Source organism: Ambystoma mexicanum, chromosome 3p, assembly GCF_040938575.1.
Source record: "Ambystoma mexicanum isolate Mex_15411 chromosome 3p, UKY_AmexF1_1, whole genome shotgun sequence".
NCBI lineage: Eukaryota > Metazoa > Chordata > Amphibia > Caudata > Ambystomatidae > Ambystoma > Ambystoma mexicanum.
Window position 1 is genome coordinate 36,212,251 of NC_090925.1, and position 22,067 is coordinate 36,234,317.

The following is a 22,067-nucleotide window of genomic DNA, read 5'->3' on the forward strand; positions in this document are numbered from 1 at the left end:
GTGTGGTGGGCACGTCATGAGCAGTGTGGAGGGTAGGACATGAGCAGTGTGGAGGGCAGGGTGGGAGACATGTGGCGGGCAGGACATGAGCAGTGTGGAGGGCAGGACATGAGCAGTTTGGAGGGTAGGGTGGAAGCAATGTGGAGGGCAGGGTGGGAGCAGTGTGGTGGGCAGGACATGAGCAGTGTGGAGGGCAGGACATGAGCAGTGTGAAGGGCAGTGTGAGAGAAGTGTTGAGGGCAGGGTGGGAGCAGTGTGGAGGGCAGGATGTGAGCAGTGTGGAGGGCAGGGTGGGAGCAGTGTGCAGGGCAGTGTGGGAGAAGTATGGAGGCCAGGTTTGGAGCAGTGTGGAGGTCAGGGCGGGAGCAGTGTGGAGGGCATGGCAGACATCACCCTGGTGCAAACATGTATTAGAACAATATATTTTCAGCATGTGGGAAATGTTTGCTCTAGTGCCACTGTCAACTTGCATGGTTGGGGAGTATCTGTGATAGAGCCCCCGTGTTTTATTAGTGTCGCTGTCATAAGGAATTTTGTTTCAGGGTACTTGAGCACCAATATTACATATTACTTCCTTTGTACTCATCATGTGGTCCTCAATTTATCGACTTGCAGGTCTAGTGGAGTTGAAGATCTGAGTTGGCCGGATTAGGGTATAACAGCCATGGTGCACTGCCCTGTTCCCATTGAAAGCACAGTGGGCTTCAGCTATCCTCCTGAGTGGGGTGTACTTGGCACAATGAAGGGAACCAGTTGGATTTTGGTTTATGACAGATCATTACTTCATTGTTGCTGTATTACAAAAGAACCCATACCCAACTACCAGGAGACCCTACGAACACTATGACAACAAATATAAGGTGGCCATATTCAATGTAAAAACCATCCACTACCTCCAAGAACTCCAATCACCACCAATCACACACAGAGACCTTTTCACACCATCAGGTTACACTACAAACCACCATCCCCCCACCATGCCACCATCCACCTCAGTATGCAACTCCCTTATGAACTTCTTCATCTATAAATGCATAACATCAGACAACTTCCACACCTACACTCTAAACTTCCAACACATGGGGCACACTCTACTACATTTCCCAAGGCACCCTCATCACTCTCACACCTGAAATGAAACCACCCCTTAACCCCACACTTCCTGAAGACTACTGTCAGATCACCATCCAGCCATACCTCATAAGAATCATGGAACTCTTCATCACAAGCCAACTCCAACAATGCATCACCACAAACAAACTCCGGAACCCCTTCCAATCAGTCTTTTAAAAAAGCCACAGCACAAAGACTGCTACACTTCACATCCTGGGTGACCTCAATAACATCCCTGACAAATGACACACAGTCCTCCTCATACTCATGGACCTCTCTGCAGCCCTTCACCATCATCAACCACACCATTCTCCACAACCTCCGATCCCACTGGTCAAACCTCTTAGGCACTGTTCTCGATTTGTTCACCTCCTTCTTAACTGAGAGGAAAACCCTTTGTCTCCATGCCACCCTATAGAACTGATCCCACACCAGTCAAGTATAGGGTTCAGCAACACCCTTTCCTATCTCCCAACCTATATGTTGAATTCCTCTGACCAAAACTTAGCAATCACAATATCCATTTTCAAAAATAATGACACACAAAGAGACTTCCAAATCTTCTCCCCCTCACAACTCTACACTATCAGAAGCTCTTTCTCCTCCATCACCACCTGGATGGCTATCTACGTTCTCAACTTCCTCAAAGTAGTCGTCCTTTGCATGCATCCCATTTGAGTCTGAATCTAGTCACCTCTCCTGCTCCATTGTTGTTGTGTGTTTTCAGAAGTCTTTAAAGTCAAGTTGGTTCTGAATAACTTATAGGAAGAGTCTGAGAAGCTACATTCATGAATCTTAGGGGACAAGCCAGTTCTTAGGGGACACACAGATCTTCAGTACATTTTCTAATGGAATGAGGGGAAGTGTAACAATATGCCATGAGAGCATTGGGTATGGATGGGATATGCTCCAGAGAGGAAGGGGAATACCATGCCTTGTCTGATGGTGACTAACTACTCCTACGGAGGTTGTCTGCCTCCATGCGATCCTTCATCATATAGCCGTCCCAGGGTCAGGATTAGGTAGTGGCTGCCATCCCCTGGCCACATGAGGAAAGGGGACTGCCGGAAAAGAAGTGATGACATCTTCGGATTTATCACATACCCCTCCCCTTAGGACCTGGCTTCCCACCCAAGGGCTACCCTTTCTGTTTTGGCTTGTGGTGTCCCCACTGGAGGGACTTTCCTCTTCAATCTTGCAATCCCACCTCCACACAGGACTTTCAGGTATAAACCCATCTTTGTCCCAGGAATTAAGAGGGCAGTAAGAAAGGGAAGACTTATTCGTGTTTTTTTGTATGTTTTTAAAACTTGGAAAGTCTGCGCCAATTATGGTCTCTTCCGGAAATCCAGGAATGATGGCAGCATTTATTTGGATTAATTCCCTCTGGACTCAGATGGTAACTGGGGCTTTGTGATGCACCTCCTCATCCCCATTGATGCAAGTAATCTTTACAGGACTTCCCCTTCTTAACTCTCTGGTTGAGATTAAGTCAGCTCTTACCGCAGTCTATTTGATGCCTGCATCGATTAAGGCCTTAACTGGCACCCAATTCACAACTGCGGAGTCATGAGTTTTAAATGGCGTCGCTGCACAGAAGAAGTTGCTTGGTGTTTCAACAAATTACTCTTGGGGAAGGTTACATTCCTCCCTCTCCTTTCCTATCATATACTCAACTTCCATTCCTCTTTCTTCTTTAATGTCATGCCTTTCCTCAGGGAAAACACACAATGGAAGCTGTCTGGTTTCCTGTCTCTCATAGGTATTTTGTCTCCTGGGGGAAAAAGGGAAATGGGGAAAACCCTTTTGCCCCTTCTTAGTTTCTTCACCCCAGTGGATTATTTTTAAAGTGTCTGTTGGCTTTGGCAACATCTTGAGCTGGTTCTATAACCATTGCCAAACTAGATCTGTTTAAACTGAAGGACTGCCCTTTGTAGGTAGGGAGTTAAGGAGGTTATGTATTGCTTGATAGTTAGAGCTTCTATTACCTCAGGTAAGGTTTTCTCGCCAAGCCACAAAGAGATGGTATTTTGTACTTAGGTCCCCAATTCTATAGGTATTTTTTCTGGGGTTTAGCTTAATTTTTCTTTGTTTTTGTTTATAAAAGTTATCTGTTTGGCCCACCCTTAATAATAATCCTTGTTTTATTTCATTGAATGTGTTTGTTCCCAAAGTATTCAAAAGTTGGTACGAATGTGGTTCTCTCTTTAATAGCAGATCCAGAAAACACGTTTTTAAATCATCTCCTCAGTGCAATTGTTGTGCTAACCTTTCAAAGTGAAGATAAAATGAAGTAGGTCTTCCCTCTCTTTGTAAGGATGTAACACTCCATTGGGTAGTATGGGTCTCTATTGGGATGCAATAATGTGATCAAGCCCGGTTTGCAACCATATTTTGGATTGGATCAGGTGGTAGTTAACTGTGTCAACAGATTTTCTATTGTGACCAGTTCTCTGTGATGTTGGTGATCTCAGAAATATACTCTTCAGCAGTAAAGTTAATGTCTTTTTCAAAAGAGTATACATTAGGATCTTTAATACATTTTTCAACCTGATGGGTTGTAAAGGACAACACTTCTCGTTCTTCTTCTAGGGACAGATCTATTTCTATTGCGGTTTCTTGGTCGGGTATCTCCTTCTGCTTTCTTAGATTTTCTTCTCTGAAGAGGACCCTGGGAGATCTTCTAAGGCTGGGTTTTACTCTTAAAGTAGTTACTGGTAGCAAATCTAAAACGGTCTTAACCACAAGGTTTAAATTACTGTTGTGTTTAATTATATAGTCTGTCAGTCTCAAAGGATTTGGTAAGGGCCTATCCTTTTTTAGAATCCTGTTGTATCCTTCTCAGGACCCTGTTTGCATAATGTGGCTCCTATAAACTCTTCAATGTGTCCTTGCCTGGTGTGCTTTCCTGCCAGGGTTTTCTCAAATGCATTCACTTGTACCTTCCTGGTATACTCTCCTGTTAGGGCTTTCTGTAACTCACGTACTTGACACTGCCTGGTATACTCTGCTGCCAGGGTTTTCTCATATGCACTCTCTTGCAACTGCCTGGTTTACTCTACTGCCAGGGCTTTCTCTAATGCACTCTCTTGCAACTGTCTGTTATACTCCGCTTCCAGGACTTTTCTCGTGTGGGCTCTGCACCCACTCCCAAAGGTAAGATGTGCTTATGTTTGCTTTATCTGACACTGTATCTGCCTGGTGTATTATCTTGTCTGGTCTTTTCTCATTTGTGTATTACATATACTCATCACTTCAAATGTTCCTTGTATTAAAGTTTAAAAAAAAGGAAATTCATGAAAAGATCAGAATAACGATGGCCAGGCTTTGATTACAATCACCCATGTGGACCTGTGCAGCCCCATGTGGACAGTGGGGTGGATTAAATGGTTGGGAATGGGTTGAGGCTAGAATGCTGTCTGTCTTGCAAGAAAACCTTTACTTATTCATAACAAGAAATAAATACTATTGTTTTTGACATGCAACATGATACTGCAATGGACTGATGGGTGTCCTCCTATCGAAGACCCCACATGAACAATAAGTAAGATAGGTTAAGGGGTCCTAATTAAAAACTCCAAGGTTAGTTGTTGCTATGCATCCGTAGCCGCTCAGAGGAGCAGAAGGTTTTCCTATTGTGTCTAAGCAAAGGGGAGACTGGTTTAGGGGATACGCTAATATGGGTTGACAATTCTGGGTTGGGTATGGTATTCTGATATTTGTCTGTGCCTGTTTGTATGGTGAATTTAGTGATTGTGGTGTATTTCTTCTTTCTGGCAAAATAATAGGAATAATCAATTAGAATCGGCTGGATCTTTTCCAAATGCATTCCGATGTGGGTAAAAGCAGGCGTTCTAAGGACACTACTTTGTTATGGAAAATAAAACCAGAATAGGGAAAAAGAACCAGGATCCGTTTGGAATCATAATGCCCGATATAAATAGCCAGAGACTAATGTCTTCAGGTTGAGCGCCCCAGAGTCCTTTCAGGAGTGAAGTGAACGAATGTGAGGTACAGGGATTAGTGAACAAGGGGCATCTGAAAAATTATTATGAACAGGAAAATGGGCAGAGGGAAATCGAAGCAGGCATAATGCCCTTGAAAGCGTTTTCCAGAACACTCTATGTTCACTGACTTTAACAGTACCACTTGGGACATTCTAGACTCCTGGCACTAACTGACATGACTTAACAACCACACACACAGGCAGAATGTTCCATTTGGAAAAACTGGGAGCACTCAGGGGAGCCTTAGAAGCACATAAAATAGGGTAACCCCAGACAGTGGGGGGGGGGCATTTGTGACTTGGCTAGAAGAAGCTACAACTAGTTGCAAGGACTGCAAATTTTAGGGGGCTGTGAAAAATTAATTATAGGTTACAGGGACAGATAATATTTCTAAGGGCCAGAGGTTTGTAGACAAATCAAGAACATTCTTGCCCCCAGGTCATAGAAGAAAAGACAGACAGAGAGTAAGATGACCAGGATAATGAGACGCAAGTTATCGTACACATTTTCCCGAGCATTTGTTCCATATCTAGGGTCAGTCGAACATAGGTGGGGTTGGTGTGCAGAAGCGGGGAGCATACCACCCTCCTCCGACTGTGACACTAGAACCCATCAGACCCTTTGCACCAGTGCAGCCTGGTCCAAGCAATATGGGTGCCCAAGATGGGCCCCTGCGATCTGACTCACCTCACTCTTACACTCTGTCTCAGACAAAGAAAGGCACGGTGTACAGGAGTGACTCTAGAGTCCTCCAGGCAAACTGTAGACAAATGCTGACATGGAAGAAGGGCAACGGCAGCTCATTCTCTATATATATATATGTTCTGTGGACACCAGGTGACTTGTGAAGCCTGAATAAAGAATTCCTAAATAAGTAAGTGAGAAAGGATATGATGCCTCTAAAAAGAAGTTGCAATTGTGTAAGCAGACAGTTCATCATTTAGGGCATGACATTACTAAGGGCCCCCAATTCATAACCACTCTTGGAAAAAAACAGTACATGAAATTCCCAAACTTCAAACTATTACACAGATGTCAGCATTTTTAGATATTGTAGAGGATTGCCGAAAGTGGATTTTAGGATATAGCCCCTATAACAGTACACCCAAGTCAACATTACAGAGCTAATACAGTGGACCCTTGATGTTGAAGGAAGGACATGTCATCTAGCCAGTGCACCTGCATTGTGACCCCCTAACTATAAGAAAAGGTTTGCCCTATTCTGTAACTTGAGAGAGGGTTTTGCATTGGCATTATATACCCAGAAACATACTATTCATCATAAACCTATGGATTACTATAGCAAGGAAATAAACCCAGTGGCCACCAGGATAACACTATCCATAAAATCAGTTGCAGTAGCCACACTAGCGTTAGGGTGATGTGAACATCCATTATTCAGATACCCCTTAGAGGTTGCAGTACCACACTCAGTTGTCTTTTTTTTACTGAAGACAAAGACCCAGCTAAGGCCTGTATCACAGGCCAACAAATCCAAACTCTTTCTATTGAATTCATCCAACGTTACCCTGACCAAGTGCCAAGTACTGAACCCAGAATTTATGCTGTCCATTCCCCAGGATGACGAGCCGCACGATACTGAGTCCCATGACTATGTTGCCATCCATGATGTCTTGTTGACACCCCAAACTGATTTAAATGATGTACCCTTTGCTGAAGCAGGCCTGGTTTGCTTTGTTGATGGATCTTGTTATGTGGCTCAGAATGGAAAATTGGTTGCGGATTATGCAGTGTGTGCCCGAGGAGGTGGTATAAAATGGGAAGCTGCCCCAAGTTACCTCTGCACAAGTTGCAGAAGCCCCAGGTAGACACCTGGAGCATCCCATTTGTTCTGGTTGTTTGACCCTCCAAAATGAGATTTAAGGGCTGAACTAAAAACTGGACATTGTGATCGGAGAACTCTTCTCCCTTAAAACAAGCATACATTTCACAAAAAACTTAGGTAGGAAGGTTTCAAATAACACAGCTTCTATAATTTCCATATGAGTGGTCATAAATAAATATAACCAAAGAAAAGATGGTGTTATATCAAGTGAATCTAAAAAGTAAAACCGAGCTCCACCCAAATTCAAAGAGGGCAGGGAAAAAGTGCAATAAGATTGGTATGGAAATAAACAGAGCAATTAAATTAGCCATCAATTTTTAGGTAGAAAATAATCCACTGCAAACAAGGAAGGTAGAAAGTATTACAAACATATTGGCAGTAAAAAGGCAACTAAAAAAGAGCAGCGGATTGGAAAGCACTGGATAAGAAAATACAACTAACAACGCAGTTTATTAAGGAATGTTCCAACATTAATCCCTAGGACATAGGAACACAGGGATTCTCTTCTGAACAAGACCATCTATTGGCTGTGGAAAACTAAAGGTTGTTACACTATTGTGCTGAGTCATATTTCAGATGTTACAAGACAGAGGGACACTGCATCCCGGAAATACGATTATATGAAAATAATCCTTTGATAATTACATAGCGGAAGGGCTGCTGTCAATAGATTATATGATGCTGCTCCCATCAGATACAAACCTTCAAATAAGAAATGCACTGGCAAACGCACACATTAGCCAATCACTAAGTACAAAAAGTATGTCCAAACACCCCCACATCCTCATGAAATCACGAGAGTGGGGACCCCTACTAGAGAGAAGATGCATTAGAAATATGCATGAGGAGGTAATCCCACAGGTCAACAGATCAGAGAATTGACTTTTGGCCCCTACCACAGCCACACAATCTATTACACCCATGATCATGGAAGGAAGCATGATTGCTACGCAGGAACTATCAATTACTTCAAGAAATATCACAGGAGTAAAGAAACATCTGTACTCATGTTCATATCAGACTCATACGATAGTCATTCCCATACCATACACACACCATTCTCATATTATGCCAAATTCAAGCCATACTCATACATACTCATATTCACACCATATCATACTCATACCATACCAATATTGTACTCATGCTCATACCATACTCATTCTCAGACCATAGCAAAATGCCTTGAGGTCTGCAGGTGACATGGTGCGTTAATAAGAATTAAAATAAATAAAAAGAAACACCATTCTCATAGTATACTATATTCATGCCATACACATACATACTCCTATTCATACCATATCATAATCATAGCATACCCATACTGTATTCATGCTCATACCATACACACAACAGCTTCATATAATACCTTACTCATGCTCATACCATATGCATACCATATCATACTCATAGCATACCAATACTGTACTCATTCTCATACCATACTCACACCCTCTACTTCCATAGGAGCAGGAGCTCCTTTATCCCCTGCACTGCTGGAGAAGCAGCAAACACACACCTAGCACTCTAGGTTAGTGTGAAATGAGCACCGGAGCTAAGCCACGTGCTACCTTGAGTCTGTTACTCACTACCTTTTAATTTGCGCGTCTAAATGTGACTTTGCAGGCACCCACAAAACCACACTTATTACACCAATAAGAGCACCTTTTGCATCTGCTAAAATGTCCACCGATCTAGTATTATAGCAACCATATTGTTTGGGCTACCGGACCAGCTGACCCATCTCAACCACTGTGACTGTCCTGCACCAGTTCAACCTCTGCCAATCCTTGATGCTGGCAGTCGGAAGCCGTCTCTCCCTGCCAAGGCCCGATCGAGATGGCCCCTATCTGTGCCTGTCCGTGGCTGCACGAGCTGCGAGCCACACTACACTATGCCCAGGAGGATCATGTATGTAAATTGCAGTCAACCTTCTCTTTATCTGGATAACCCTACCCGACGGTCAAGCTACCCCACAAATGAGCCACACAAACTGCCAAGCATTACTATTGTATATCTGTCCACTGCATCCCCTTAAAGTGTTCCATTACAATATATGCACTCCCTGCCAACCGTCCTTGGAATTAACTGTAAACATCTTGCTTTGACGGGAAACTACACCGTTCTGGTCATGTATGCCTGACAGCCTACTGCAGTAGTCCGTTTGCCCCTGGCGCTGTCAGCGCAATACTAATGTCATTTGAGCCTATCCTTAATCACGTTGTCCTAACCAGATACGCTCTATTGGTAAAACACTATTGCATTTCACTGTAGTCCGCATTATGCATGATAAGTTCAATTGGTACAATATTACTGCATGTCATAATAGTTTACTGCCCTTCACTGTATTCACTGCACTTCATTGTAGTTTGCATTGTGTACGACAAGTTAATTGATACAATATTACAGCATTTCATAGTAGTTTAGTGCCCTTACTGCGCATGAAAGGTACACTGCCTGAGAGGCACTACATCACACAGGCAGACTCTCCTAGATGGACTCTCAAATAGTCGAGGCCAGCACGATCCCTTACCAAAATCAGGTCTGGCTCCTTACCAATCACATTGCCAAGTTAAAAATGGCGACCCACCTACCGGAGGCGCATACCATACTACCTACTCGCTTCCAACCCCTGCAACAGTATGCACATATCAAATCAACATACCCCCTAACATTGCCCATGATTCTAATAAAGGCAACGTTCCGACTCCTTCCATCAGAGTCACTACTCGACCATGTCTCTTGACACTCAGGAACTACAGACTAAGGTCTAGATTCGTAAACTTCCTACACCAGTTGGCAACTCGGCTAGCTAGTCAGCCCAAGACTGAATTCTCCCTAGACCTTTAGCCCCCCACCTGAACAACATCTACGATAGTCACACCCCACCACAAGTGGATCAGACTAATTCCACGAACCAACTGAGTCACCTTAAGATTACCCCCAGCTGCCACCCTAAAATGCTAGCCAGAATTTCACCATCAACATTACGGACACAACGACCCACCTCAGCTACACCTACCACTATTACCAACACACCCACAACACGCATGACCAACACTCAAAAGACTCTACTGGACAGAGTTAAACACAATACTGAAATGCCTCCATCAAGGGAGCACTCATTAATGCTAGATCAATCCTAGCCTATGCCCTAGATATTGCAAACCTCATCACATCAGAACACCTAGACTTCCTAGCGATTACTGAAACATGGCTCCACTCAGCCGCAAGACCTGCTCTCTCCCTGGCCATACCTGACAACTATACAAACTACAGGACCGACAGAACTGGTCTTAAGGGAGGTGGCCTATCCTTCATCACCAAAAACCAACTACAAATAAGAGAACTACCCACCCAATAGGTTCTCTCAGGGGAACTCCTCTCAATCAAGGTCTGTCAGCTAGTAGTACACTAACCACCCACCTCATATATAGACCCCCAGGCCCAACAACCTCCTTCGATGAAGACATCATACAGCTCCTCACATGTAACACCAAGCCAGGCTCCCCAATTATATGGATGGGTAACTTAAATCTAGGACTCAATGATCCCCTTGACGACAATGTCTCAGCCTTAGCCAACTCCAGCACAGCATTAGGCTTCCTGCATAGAATCAACAACCCTATCCATATCAAAGGGAGGACCTTGGATTGGCTGTCAGAGCTAAATTGCAACATCAAGGTCCTATGTAACACACCACGACCCTGGACAGACCATCATGTCTTTGTCTACTCCATCCAGCAAAACACCCTGACAGTCGCATTGCTCACCCTTGTTCCAGCCTCTCTCACTAGAAATAGACAAAATATCACTGCTGAGAAACTATTGCCCCTCCTCCACCCCATCATAGACTACCCTCACAACTCTAGCCTAGACCCAGCACCTATGGTTGAGGCATACAACCAAACACTATTAATGGCCATCGACAATGTAACTCCACTGAGCATGCGTAAAGCCAAGCCTCTCAACCACCTCAACTCATGGTGTACATCGAACCTTAAAACCATGCAATACTAAATGAACAGCCGAGACAACTTGTAGAAAAAAAACTCAATATCCAACAAAGAGTGCTTTGCCATAGCGTCTAAAAAATACAAACAAACCATCCTCCTAACCAAAAGTGAGACCTACAATGACAGAATCACTAAAGCTAACTCGAGCTACCATCCTATGAGAGTTAGAATCACCAGTGCTGCTTAAAGAATCCTGGAATAAAGACACCACCTGGTGCACACATATCCAAAAAGCACTTCTGGACAAAATTACACTATTACAATCCAAAATTGAATGAAAAAAGGTACCTTAACGTCCAACAATTACAATCAAAAGTGCTACGCTACTCCTGCAAACCCTTACAAACTATTCGAATTTACTTCCTTATCCATCCCTGAAGTAACTAAAATCATCAAGAGTCTCAAACCATCCAGATGCTATGGGGATATCTGCTCGGCCACAGTGATGAAAGAGGCAGCAACAGAACTTGCTCCCTTCATCACGTCACTAATAATTGCCTCATTCGAATCTACCTCTGTCCCCTCCAACCTTAAAGACGCATGGGTCTTACCACTGCTCACAAAACCGACATTAGATCCCAACATCCCCACTAACTATCGCTCCATAACCGCTGTACTGTTCCTGTTAAAAATAATGGACCGGGCAGCCTACCTGCAAATTCAAAACCACCTAGAATCGGACAACCTTCTGGGTCTCTGCCAGTCAGGCTACAGGCCTGGCCATGGAACGGAATCAGCCTTAGTCGATTTAAAAATTCTAATTAATGAGATTAAAGATAATGGTAACCTAGCGCTCCTTTATATATTAGACCTCTCATCGGCGTTCAGCCTTTGTCAACCACAATATTCTCTGTGAACATCTGGCATCAGCAGCTCACTTCTTCGCCAAAGCTGTACAATGGACTCAATCCTTCCTCTCCGACAGAACCATGAGAGTATTTGCCCCGTCAGCAGCAGCAGAGCCTGCCCCAGTCTCTTGTGGAGTCCCACAAAGTTCCTGCGTCTCCCCCACACTCCACAACTTTTTCACAAAACCACTGTTCAACCATTTGGATGACCTGGGGGTCACATATACCAACTATGCTGACGACAACCAATACCCATCACAGGTAACCATAACACAGATGAAAAATTCCTAAATAAAATCTTCCAAACCATCCAGGCCTGGATGGCAACTCATGGCCTCTGCCTAAACGACGATAAAACGGAACTACACGCAAAACTGACTCAGTAAAATAAATGACCACTTTAAATCATTCACCATTGACAATGTCAGGATCAAAGTATCTAAATAAGTGAAAACGTTAGGCGTCTACCTAGACGTTGCCCTCACTCTCACTAAACAAGTCAATGCTACGGCATGCAGCAGCCTATACCTCTAAACTCATCAACGCTTGCAGACCATTCCTCTCACCAGATAGTTGCATCACCTTGGCTAGAGCCCTCATCCTATCGAGGCTAGACTACTGCAATGCCCTGTATGCAGGCACGAACAGTAGCAACCTCAAAAGATTGCAAGTATTCTAAAGTAATGAGCTAAGAGTGGCACTCAACATCCACAGGAAAAAAAACATCAGCAATTCAAGACGGAATGCCCCTGGCTGCCAGTGAAAGAGCATATATCCTTCAAAACCCTCTCCTTGACACACAGATACCTATCCAACTCTGCCACTCTCAAAACCTCAATCTACCAGACCGACACGCTCCACCCAAGTGCACTTACTATCTATCCCGAGGTTCAAACGACAGAAAGCTGGAGGCAGCAGCTTCCCAGTGGTAGCTGCTACATTTTGGAACACTTTACCATTATCCTTAGGGGTCGAACACTCATTCTGGACCTTTAGAAAAAGTCTGAAAACGTGGCTCTTTACACAGTAATGCATTCTCAATCTCACATGAGAAACATCCAATTGCGGATACCCACCAGCTTAAAGTATTCTGTGCTGTTTACCTAACTGTATGTGTATTAGCCTTTTGCTCAACCTGCTATCTACTCAACTGTGTTTCTTATACCCTGCTGAGTATCCTTCATTAATTGCTAAGAAATGTGCCCAGATGCTCGAGGACTAGGTGTGCTATACAAATGTACAAAGAAATAAATAAATACTCATACCATACTCATTCTCAGACCATACACACACCATTCTCATATTATACCATATTCATGCCATGCTTATACTGTACTCAAAGTCACACCATATCATACGCATAGCATCCTAATACTGTACTCATACTTATACCATACTCACTGTCATACCATACACACACCATTCTCACAGTATTCCATAATCATACATACTCATATTTACACAATATCATACTCATAGCATACCAATACTGTACTCATGCTCATACCATACTCATTCTCAGACCATAGACACACCACCTCATATAATACCATACTCATGAGCATACCTTATTCATACCATATCATACTCATAGCATACCAATACTGTACTCATGCTCATACCATACTCATACCATACTCATTCTCATACCATACACACATCATTCTCATAGTATACCATACTCATACCATACTCATTCTCAGACCATAGACACACCACCTCATATAATACCATACTCATGAGCATACCTTATTCATACCATATCATACTCATAGCATACCAATACTGTACTCATGCTCATACCATACTCATACCATACTCATTCTCATACCATACACACATCATTCTCATAGTATACCATACTCATGCCATACTTATACATACTCATATTCACACAATACCATACTCATAGCATACCAATACTGCACTCATGCTCATACCATACTCATACCATACTCATTCTCAGACCATAGACACACCATCCTCATATAATACCATACTCATGCTAATACCTTATTCATACCATATCATACTCATAGCATACCAATACTGTACTCATGCTCATACCATACTCATACCATACTCATTCCATACAATACACACACCATCCTCATAGTGTACCATATGCATACCATACTCATGCTCATACCATATTCATACCATATCATACTCATAGCATACCAATACTGTACTCATGCTCATACCATACTCATACTACAGTCATACCATTTGAAAATGCCTATATTTTCTAATTGAATTGATTGTCCGTGTGTTTTAGTCATGTAGCAGTTGCGCTGGGAGGAGGGGAAAGCTACGGGGCTCATGATATGTGATAGTTACTATCCTTGAGGTGCCAGCAAGGGTTTCACATGGAACAAGCTTACCCAAGGCCACTGCCTTTGATACTCATGTTAGTATTTTGTTGCTTAGGATTGGCAAAGACGTTAGGTTGCCTGTTACCTTTCAGGTGAGGCGCTTCCAATGCCTTCTGGCGCACAGGTCATTTAATACGCGTTAACTGCAGGTGTATCGCACCAGACATCGTTGCTGTGAATGCCAGTTGTTTTGTGTATGTGCACACGTATCAAACACATAAGCACGAGGGTGCAGATATGCCTGGATTCTTCTCAAGTAGGTCAATAATGAACCCACAGGGTGCTTTACTGCCAGTGTCCAGGGTAATAACCAGGCCTAAGGCAGGAAGCAATCCTGTCCCAATGCCTGTTCGACCATGATGCATCATTTGACCCTTAACCTCTTCTACTTGGGCATTTCCTGTCATGCCATTCCTGCGAACAGTGGCCTCGCACAGCCACCAGTGCCCTGGAGGCTTCACTCTGGAGAAAAGCACGGTCAGCATTTCCATTCACTTAAGCAAATTCAGAACCAGAGAGACCTGCAGAACTGTAGCCACCAAGCCCTTTTAATGATGAACTCATTAACTAATGACGCCCTAACCTTTAATGACTTTACCTGTGGCCAACATTGTCACATCGAGCTTTGGGGATCATGTCTCGGGGGAGGGCCATGGTTGCAAGCCAGGCTTATATAATCCACCTGCAAAGACCCTGCATCCCCACTTCACACCTGATGGCTCGCTTTGCTTCATGCGCTCACCCCCTCCCCTCTTCTCTGCTTCTCTTTCCTTTGTGGAGCCTATTCCTCCTCTCTTCTGGAGGCCTTGCTTCAGCCTCAGGTGTTCCTCCCATCATCTCAAGTGTGGAAAGCAGTAGCTGGGATCTGCCCAATATCACCGGTGTCTACTCAAAACGCAGGGACTTATAGTCCTGTGCTGTAATACTATAATTAGAGCACACACAGACAGTGACAGTGCAGCAGAGCGTGTGGGGTGCGTTACAAAGAAAGGGGGTTCTTGTCCCCTTTCACACCCCCATGAGAATCTCTACAAAGTGGGGTACACGAAACCTGCAACGAAGGTCCCTTATAATAGCTAAATATCCATCCTAGTGGGCTGTAGTGTTGATAAGCAAGACAACACGGAACACCACAGATTCCATCCCCGGGTCCGCGTTTAGAAACCTCTGCGTTATAAATAACCTTTTATATCATGATGTACTAAACATAATAAATATAAGCATATTTACTATTAACAATACTGCACTACTAATGTTGCGACCTTTCTTGGTGTGTTGTGTGCATGAGACACGTGAGCATGTGCCAATGTTACCAATTACTAAAAGGATGACGGATTCTGTGCAGTTTCGGCAGAGGTGATAACATGATATGATATTTTATTTCTATCGCGCTCATACACAAGTGTTTCAGAGCGCGACAAGGCAAGGGAAGGGGAACAGGGGAGAACACAGCAACGATCTTACTAGGCCCAGTGACATCGAGAACGCGCAAGTGCATAGGAGAGAGGGAGGGGAAAAGTGCATGGAAGGGAGAGAGTGGAGAGTGCGGAGCAAACGAGAAACAGATAAATATCAATAAATAAAAATAAACAGATAATGGAGGCAATAAACAGGGGGAGTGAAGCCAGCAAGTGGCAAGTGCTGTGTTTACGGCAGTAGCCCGTGTAGGTCTGATAAGTGCACAAAAAGAAGAAAATGGGGGTTGGGGACTGTATGGGTAGAGATAAAGTCCCTGGTGCAAGAGATGGCCCAGAGGCAGTGTGGGAGGGTGGCAGGGTGAGCAGGTACCTGGTCATGGAGGACAGAGGGTGGCCAGGTGCAGGTGCCAAGAGAGAACAGATCAGCAGGGGAGAGGGGGAGCGAAGGCAGAAGAAAAGAGGAAGGTCTTCAGTTGCTTCCGGAACCGGAGATGGTTCTCCTCAAGTTTTAGAGTGGCAGGGAGGCTGTTTCAGAGGGAGGCCCCAGCCGAAGACGAGATCTACCCACAAAAAACGACAGACCCTGAGGGAGTTAGAGGTAGAGGAGCAAAGAGCTTGAGAGGGGAGGTATTTGCAGAGGGATAGCGGAAGGTATTTTGCACCCAGGCCCCAGAAAGCCTTGTGGACAATGCAGAGGGTTTTAAATTTAATCCTTGCATCCACTGGGAGCCAATGGAGAGATTTCTGGGCCGGAGAGATACGATCCCAGGGCTTGAGGCCAAGGACAAGTCTCGCAGTCCTGTTCTGGATTAGTTGCAGCTCTGATTTAACGTTACACTCTTTACACATTGCTTTAATACAGATCAGACAAATGTTTTGCATGTCGTATTTGGATAGCATTATTGTTCTTGTATATTTGTAGGTTAACATTGCTGATTCAAGTAATCCCCTGATCCCGAGGTCAACGAAGGACAAGGTCTACATGACCCTAACATGTAGCCTGAAGGCAGGTTGGACATTAACCCTCCTACAGAGGTTGAAGAGGTTAAGGCAAGAACAAGAGCACACGAGACGGCCATTTTTAGACTACAGGGTGACTTTGTACAATAAGCTAAAATGGTGGCTCTAACCTAAAATGGAGGCTTGATTCACTTGAGGTCACGACCTTGTAATACGGATTTCCTCGCAAAGCGACTGGGCATAGGCCAACATTTACAATGAGGACGAAACAATATTATATCAGTTCTAACAAACCCTCCTTTTGGCCTATTCCACGCGCTAAACTACCTTCAATCACTTTGCGACTAACTCCACATTTCAACATCTATACATCCCGAATCATTGTCTGACATATCTATTGCCATTAGATAAGACACCAGAGTTTCTTTTAACACATACTCTTTGGAAACCTCTGGGGCGTATATTTGATGCCCTAATACACTTGTTGCTTGCGTGCAACATCCCCCTAATACTGATCATATACCAGGGAGACACTGTATACAACAACAAAGAAACAGAAAACTTCCCAAGATAATCAGCAGAGCCGAAAACAACTTCCCTCCCCATGACCGTAGGAGGTCCCAAAAACATGCACTAAGTTCCCAGTTTCCCTCAGGAACATGTACTTCTGAACTAAGAACATGTAGATTTTGGATAGCCCTAAAGATCGTCGGAGAGGAGTCTGGTATGTAAAACCATCAAGCGGACTCCACTAATTCACATACTCCTCCACGCTCGGCCAGAATGACATCTAATGCCATCCGGTTCTGAAGAGCCACTAATCTTATCGCTTTCTGTTCTAACCTCATATTATATATAGAGTATGTCAGTGGTCTGATTCATGGTTCTCTCCAATACTCTCGCTAGTCCCCTGATATCTTCTGAATTCGTAATTTGCCCAAAAAATGGCACAAAGGATTTCATGATATCTCCTAGAGTTTGCGGTGGAGTATCCCCTTTCACACCTCGTCGTGGACGAGTTTTCGAAATATCTGCAGTACTGGCAATAAATACCCCAGGTAGTAGAATCCCTAAATAGCAGGTTCCTTACCAATCCTTGGGCAACCATGGAAATGCTACATCACCACAAACAAAATAGACAGGTTCTCCTACGTACAGAGGTCTGTTCTCACTAGTCAAATTTGCAACGTTGGCGCACTTTCTAAAATTACCCATTGACCGTCTTCCATTCCTCTGTATGCCGAAGGATACTGAATCTTGGCTATGGTTAACAGAATAAGATGGAGGCGTGGCATCCTTATTGCCTATAGGAGACATTTTGAAAGAGATTAAAGACTGAAAAGGACGAGACAATCTATCAGAGTGCCTAACAGAAGCAACGTTTGGCTTACTTTTATTTGCAAAAAGCGAGCATCCCAGGGGCATCAAAACATGTCTTTCAAAACTATTTAAATTTGTACCATCAAAGTTCCCTGAGATGCTGACATTCCATCAGCCAAAGAATAGTGCTCTAAGAGAAGCGTAACAGGCAGTTGTCAAAGGTAAAGGATGAATATACCAACCTAGCCCCTTATCCCCATATTGCGGTAGATGTGAGCAGATCCAGCAATTGGTCTTATTTAAAATTGCATGAGTGGTATTCATAATTAACAAAAGGGTATTATTCTAATAGTTCCGTCTATGCGAAGAATCTCTAGGCGATAAAGTATGCAATTGCACGGAAGGAGTGGGATAACAGATACATTTTCAATAGGTAAAAAGTCCTCTAGCGGATATGCTTCCTCCAGATACCATAACCCAAAACCAACAGTTACTAAAAATCCAGTTATTATCACAAAAAGGCAACAATACACTTTGGGGTCCCCTTAGATGTTTGATCATTGTCTCTGCTAGTCACATGTTTATCTAAAAGTTTGGTACGAGCGGTAGCGGGTGCAGGCATTGTAATCTTCAACCGAAAAACACCAATTGTTCGTTTGCTGGTGACTCCAGTTGCGCGTCTTCTTAATGTCTTTCCCACAACCCTTAGCCAACAGAATCTTTCCGTACAGTCGGGCCAAAAGACAAGCCCACAAATGATTTTTTCTCTCAATCACACAGTCAGACAATGTTGTACGTTTACTTCCTTGGACGCAAATTATATTTCACTGTTTCTTGTGAGGACAAAGTTGTCGTCACTTCCTCCTGGAGGTGGCGAGTGAACGGAAATGGGATCAGAAAAGGATTGATCCGGAAGTTCCACTGTTGGGGAGTGTGGAGACAAGATGGCCATTTTGTCTGGCCTTGCGGATTCTGGAGCGGTCTCCGATTCTCCCTTGTTGGTTGTTGCTGTTTCAGGCACGCTAGTTACAACAGTGGGAAGGGATTCTGTATCTTCTGTATCGTATGGCACGGGCTGTGGGATCCGTTTGGTGTGCGTCGCATGGATCCAGTTCTTACGACCCGCTACCTGCACAGCAGTCTGAATGACTAGCAGGACTTGGTAGGGACCCCTCCACCGAGGTGCAAGGCAAGATGACCTCTCAAAAACCTTTGTGAGGATCCAGTCCCCTGGTCGTAGACTGTGACCGGGACCCTCGTAACGTACAGGTAATGCCTCTCGCACCTAGTGATAAATTGAAAACAGATTTTTAGTCAACTGGTTACAGTAATCTGAAAGAAGCACATTTTCTATATCCCGTAAAGAACTGCTTTTTGGCAAACCCCAAATATTAGCAGGTCTCCCCATTACCACCTCAAAGGGAGAGAGCCCAGTCTTAGTTTGATGGGTTGTTCTCATCGACAGTAACACGATCGGTAAGGCATCCAGCCATTTTAGCTTGGTGCCAGCTCACGTTTTAGCGAGCTTGTTCTTTTTAATGCCGTTATGCCTTTCCACTAATCTGGCACTTTCGCATGTCTGGCCAAATGGAACCATTAATCAATCTGTAATCCTTTGCAAATTTGTAGGATTACAGTATCGATAAAGTGTGGCTCATTATCTGACAGATGACTCTCGGCAGCCCGAACCTAGGAAAAAACTCTTTCAACAGAGTTTTTGCCATGGTTATGGCCGTTGCATCTCTAACCGGGAAGGCCTCAACCCACTTACTAAAGGCACAAATGACACCCAAAACATATTTAAGATTGTTACAACATTCCATTTCAATAAAATCAAAGTGAATAACCTCAAACGGGACAGAAGGTGGAGCGAAACTTCCTCTAGGAGTCGAGGTACCTTTTCCTACATTGTGCTGCAAGCAGACCATGCACCCTTGGACAAAACGCTCCACAGTTTTGAAAATCTTATCATTGGCCCATACACTGTGTAGCATTTTACGCGCACAAACATGTGTCAGACCGTGAGCCATAATAACCATCATTGTAATTTAGGTGTCAGGGAGTAACCATTTTTCTTCAATATTGTCCACCCAACACCCATCATCATCCAGTCTCCCTGCACCCTCGATCCATCTCTTAGTTTCCTCTATGGTAGCATCTGCTTGAATGTCTTTTACAGCATCGATACTTTCACCCAAAGTGCAAATATTTGCAGTTTCTCTTACAGCATACATTTCTGAACTGGAATCAGTGGTAGTTTGTTTAGCTATCTGATCAGCGAAAGCATTCCCTTTTCCTACATCATCTGTAACCTTTTGATGTGCTGAACATTGTATAATAGCTAACTGAACAGGGAGTGCGAGTGCTTAAAGTAATCGCACTATTAAAGTGCCATGCTGAATTTTCATTCCGTGCGAGGTCAAGAAACCTCGTTCTTTCCAAAGTCTACCGAAGTTATGGACCACCCCAAAAGCATACTGACTATCGGTATATATATTTACTGTAAGCCCTTCAGAAAGTTCACAAGCTCGAGTTAACGCTATCATTTCTGCGGCCTGCCGGAATTATGCATAATTCTTTTGGTTTCCACAATCGTGCTTAAAGTACTGACGGCGTAAGCAGCCGTGGTTGTACCGTTCGGAAGTTTAAAACAAGAGCCATCACAAAATAGCTCTCCTTGTGGGCTATTCAAAGGCGTGTCTTTCAGATCGATTCTGCCTTTAGTCTCTTGTTCTGTCACATAAAGGCAATCGTGTGACATTTCGTCACCATCAACAGTGTCTTGCGGGACAGGTACAAGTTCAGTTGGATTTAATACACAACACCCCTGAATTTGAATGTGGGGGGCAAACAAGATTAGTTCATATCTTGTCAATCGTGCAGAAGTGAGGTGTTGCGTTTGAGTTCTATTTAATAAAATATCTACAGAGTGAGGTACCATTAGGGTTAAGGCATGACCCAGGACCATTTCCTCACTCTGTTTTACAGACACAGCAGCAGCAGCAACAGCTCTCAAACATCTCGGCAAAGCGCATACAACAGGATCAAGGACGGATGAGAAATAGCCGCATGGCCTGTACTTCCCTCCATGTTCCTGCGTTAACACAGCCAAAGCACATCCATCACGTTCATGCAAATACAACACAAAGGCCTTGTCATAATTTGGAGTTCCTAAAACCGGCGCTGAACACAGCACGGATTTGAGCAAATCAAATGCAGTCTGGTGTTCCAAAGTCCATGGCAATGGCAAAGAAATGCCCTTCTTTGTCAAAGCCAGTATTGGTTTAATCATTAACGAAAAGTTAGGGATCCACAATCTACAGTAAGAAGCCATACCTATCAGGGCTCTAACTTCCTTCTGCGTATTTGGGACAGAAAAGCCAGAAATAGTCTTTATTCGTTCAGGTGTCAACCGGCTTCCCTCCTTTGACGGGAGGTAGCCTAAATAGGCGACCTCCTGACAACAATATTGGAATTCTTTAAGTGAAGCTTTGTGGCCATGTTTCGCTAGATGACAAAGCAACAACACGGTGCCTTCTTTACAGGCGCTCTCAGAATCAGCAGCCAAGAGGAGATCATCTACATACTGTAGTAATGTGCAAGTAGTAGGCAACTCGAGAGTATCGAACTGCTCTTTCAATGCCTACTATAAATACTTGCACTCTCACTGTACCCTTGTGGTGCACGAGTGAATGTAAACGAGCGTCCACCTAGGGTAAACGCAAACAAATACCTGCTATCCTTGTGTATGGGAATACTGAAAAATGTGTTTTTAAGATCAACAACGCTAAAATGAGTGGCAGAAGCCGGAATCATGGTTAGTATCGTTGTAACATCAGGTGCAATAGGAAATTGAGGAGCCACAATTTTGTTAATAGCACGTAAATCAATTATAAAACGAATGGGAATCGCATTATCACCTTTTTTGTATATTTGCAAAATGGGGCTGTTACATAGGCTACCCGTAATTTCCTCAATTACTCAACGATGCACAAAATCAGAAACTATACACTTCAAAGCCTGCTCGCCTTCAACTGAGATTTTATATTGTGGGATGCGAGGCAATTTTACTCCATGTTTCAAAATAATTTTAACAGGTTCAATTTGAAGAATGCCCACATCATTATCATCAATTGCCCATAAGCATTCTGGAACATTACTGAA